The 4,143-nt window shown below is 45.6% G+C and overlaps 1 non-coding gene and 1 pseudogene across 1 annotated transcript; both read right to left on the reverse strand.

Moving 5' to 3' along the window:
• Positions 1–796: 796 nt before the first annotated feature.
• On the reverse strand, positions 797–883 carry LOC119290262. Its single transcript, XR_005141836.1, has one exon. It is a non-coding gene; the product is annotated as a small nucleolar RNA R24 (small nucleolar RNA).
• LOC119283632 lies at positions 875–1,630 on the reverse strand (annotated as a pseudogene).
• Between the last annotated feature and the right edge of the window lie 2,513 nt (positions 1,631–4,143).

A 4,143-nucleotide genomic window follows, 5' to 3' on the forward strand; every position in this document is an offset into this window, starting at 1 on the left:
ACATCTTATATTATGGTGTACTTTTTTGTTGGTAATAGCACATAGAGCATAATATAGACAACTAAATCAATTTAAAAAATTGGCATGTTTAATCATGTAATATCATGCATCTACACTGAAGAAAGAACAATGTCAATCTTGAAAGGGCACTTATCTTTGATAGAATTCTCATGTTCACCTGCACCGTGAAAAGACTAGAACCACATATAAATGCCATTATCCAGTGAATGATTTATCACATCCTGGATGCTTTGCATCTACGGAAGATAAAAATATTTCAACACAGAGCAAGATAAATAGCACCTAAACCAAAGTAGTAGAGGATACTCGGGTCATTTGCTTTCAGATATTTCATGTTCGCTGTTGTTCTCTTTGCAACTTGATAGATCTCTTGGATTAAATGAGGAAGCCCACTTGTGATGCCACTGATGTTTAGCTTCTGAAGAAACTCTGGATAACAAACTTAAGTGTGTTTCCCCTACATTAGTAGTCCTCTGATCAGCACCTGACGGATGTTAGATTGCGCATTGACAAAGGTGTGTATGCAGTTTCTCAATCTGGCAAAATATACCACTTAATTTGGAATTTCTACCATGAATAACTACACCAAATTTGTAATTTCAGCAGCTGAGCGATGTTGGCTAAGCCCATTCTTATCGCTGGAAACTTTAACATGAGAATAACTCCATGTTCTTGCGTTGCAACGGGTGAAAGTAATCTAATATGTGCTCACTAACGTGAAAATTGTGTACACAATAATCTAATATATACAACAAAAACAATTTTCTTAATTGGTTGAGCTCAATGCCAAGCGTAAAAAGCATTTCATTGAATAACCAATTGATCCGTTGGTATCCTTATCGCCACGGCTCATCACAGCAATACCTTTCGTTACCAATTAAAAACAAAGACCAAAACAGATTTCCCAATGACAGAAAAACTTCTTAAATGTTAATAGTACAATCCACAAAACAGTTAAATGTATATAAGAGCAGGTGCACATACAAATGAGTTGCAGCATAGAAACAAGCATAACATGTGCATTCTAACTTTTCAAGTAAGAATTTTTGTTGTGTTAGTACCTGATTCTGGACAGACTTGGCCATCTTGCAGAACTGCTTGCGCGTTAGAGTCTTGTGCAACAGCTTGGCATTGGTGTCCTGCTTCTTGGTCTTGCTTGTGGACAGGACAACAGCCTTCTCCTCTCCCACTGATGGCTGGACCGCCACGGTCTTGCTGTTTGTTAAGCCTAAAAAACCACATCAGACCACAACAAGTTAGCGCCTTGTAGAGGAACTAATAAACAGCTTTGAGCTCGCCAAGAACAGTGCAAGTGTGAAGAGCTATGGACCTGAGAACTTGTAGTAGCGGACATTGTAGAGGTTGTTGGGTCCTTGTGAAACTGGACCTTGGTGTTGCTGTTGCCAAACTGCTTGATCAAGAAGCACTTGCTCTTCTTCACAAGCTCCCAGACCAGAGACCTTGGAATGGTAGTGATTTCTCTGCTCTCACCTCTCTCTCGGATGTGCACAGGAGCCCACCCAACGCCATGGCACCCGCAGGAAGCCGCGCCGCCGGGCCTCCACCACATCGCCCCTGCCTCGTTCTCGCCCGATCGGATCACCGCCATTGCGCCAAGTCCGTCGCCAGCCGCCGCCTTTGCCTCTGCTTCGTGCCCCCATGCTCGCTGACTCCTGCCGCGCTGCTCTGCTTCGCTCGCGTCGCCCCGGCCCCCTTCTGCTCCGTCCACGCGAGGTGAACGAGCGCACGAGCAGCGCCCGGTCCAACCAAGAGGAGGACGAGCAGGGACAAGGTGCGTGAGGGGAAGCTTCGGTGGCTGGGTTTGCCGGCCGGGTGGAGGAGACGAAGGCGGTTCACGCGCTCGGCAGCAGAGGAGGTAGAGTTACCCGATGCCATGCCGCGCCCGCCAACCGTCGTGCTCCGAGCTCCGGCCGCCTTCCTTGGAGATCCACTGTCTGAGCGCCACTTCCCACCGGATTCGGCGAGATTCGACAGGTCCTTGACGACCGCGCCACCGCAGGCCCTTGCAAGGCCGCCGCCGGTTTAGCCTCTCCTCCACGCCTCTCCTCACAATTATGGAGGGGTGCGGCCGCGGCGGCGAGATGGCGGAGGTGTGGCGGCGGCGGCGACGGCGCGAGGATGGCGTGGCTTGGGCACGGGTGAGGGATCGAGGAGGCAGATGCGTACGGGAGGCCTCTGTGTACGGGTGTTTTGTTTTTTTGTTTTCCAGCGAACCGTTTTTTCTTTTGTGTATGGATAGACTGCGGGTTAACTCCTAAAAAGCACAGGGACCTTTGTTTAAAAACGCCGCGACGGTGAACCCGGAGACCCAATCCGTGCTTTATTATTAGAGAGAGATTTTAGATTAGTTTCTATAGTTACAGAGAGTGAACATATATTTACAGCAAAATAAAAGGTTTTATTTTATTTTCTTATTAGTTTTGTTTTAGGTATAACATGAGTTCTATAATAGATATTGGTTTGATTCTTTTTGCACCTAGTTTGTATGGTGTTTTCCTTTATGTTAGTTAGTAAAACCATTGTTTTGGATCTGTAAAGAAAAGTGTTAGTAGGTTAAAACTATTTCTTTGTTGTTGCTTGATGTGATGGAAACCTTGATTTTGTTTTCCTCGAGTTTTCTTTGATTTTGGTTTGAGTGCTTGTGTGTTCTCCTTCAGTCTGCTGATATGTCATTAGTGAAATACTTATTTGTGCTATTGTTTGACTCGATAGAATTTCCGGAGTGTGAAGCTTGCTATCTCGAGTCACTAGCGTTTGAAGACCGTCAGCCAGGCAAGTCATTTGATCATGTTTTACAATACCTATGATTTTGTTGCATTAGAATTATTCCTCCCCACCATGCATGCAGTAGGAGAATTTTAAGTTATGTTCTTGAGTAGTATGATGAGGTAGGATGACCCCAATTCCCCTTTCCATTGCCCGGGACGATGTAGTTTATTTTGCTATGCTCGTAGACGGGGTTGGTTGAGTGATTCACAAGGGAGATGTGAGAGACAAGATGATGACAACCCCACGACTTCAAGCTCAAGATGGACTTCAAATTCACTACTGGGTGGAGGACGGTTGACGGGCATCCTGGAGAAACCAGCGGATGGCCGGGATGCATGGAGAAGCGCCATGACATCTTGTGGAAAGCTTCACCCAGCCACGAAGAGACGGATGGATACCCCTTAACCGGAAGCTTACCTGTGCAGCCGCAAGCCATTATGGGCTCTAGCTGGGTTGACCTTGGCATGACTCTGGACGGACGGTGCCAGCAGATGTAGAAGAACGGTAGGACAAGGATGGGTACCGGTAGTGCTCAGAGAAACTCTACGGAAGACCCTGTTTCATTCATCCCGTCTTCAAACACCAGGCAGTGCGAGGACATAAAGGAGGGAACGATTCTTGCGGGTAAAGTGCACAACACTCTGCAGAGTAACAACCTAATCGATTAGCCGTGTCCCCGGTTACGGACAAATGAGCCTCTGGAAATTGGAGTATTTTGGAAATCTCAACACCGAACTTAATAAATTAATTGAGGGGTTATTTAATAATTGGAAATGAGACATTGGTTGGCGGAACCATCTCAATAACAACCAACATTTTGTAGTAATTGCAAGCAAGTTCTTTGTTATAGGAAAAAATTGGCTTTTTCGCAAAAATATAAAACTTAGAGCCACACAGCCAAATTGCATATAGTGTTAGAAATTTTATTGTTGTTCTCTCTTCATGACTTGCCGGCATATTCTAAATGCTGACCTACATGGATGCAACATCTCATGTTGCAGAGGAGTTTTCCGACCAGGAATGAGGCCACGATCTACGCTTGGCGATTGCCCTATGGAGTCGGATGGACTCGCTACTCGTCTACGCTTCCGCAGCTTATTTAGTTTTTTCTCATGAGTTGGCCTTCGGCCGAATTTATTATGATGTAATAAAGACTCGATATGAGAATCGTGTAATAAATTCAGGTGTGATTGAACTTTGAATCTTTTCATCAATGTACTGTGTGTGCCAGCATGATCTTGGGATGGTACAGCTACACAGAGACTTGACCGATTTTGGGTCGGGTCGTTACATACCAGGATGCCTGACTGCTCTAGGGTCGGCCCCTTAGAT

Source organism: Triticum dicoccoides, chromosome 4A (assembly GCF_002162155.2).
Source record: "Triticum dicoccoides isolate Atlit2015 ecotype Zavitan chromosome 4A, WEW_v2.0, whole genome shotgun sequence".
Classification (NCBI taxonomy): domain Eukaryota; kingdom Viridiplantae; phylum Streptophyta; class Magnoliopsida; order Poales; family Poaceae; genus Triticum; species Triticum dicoccoides.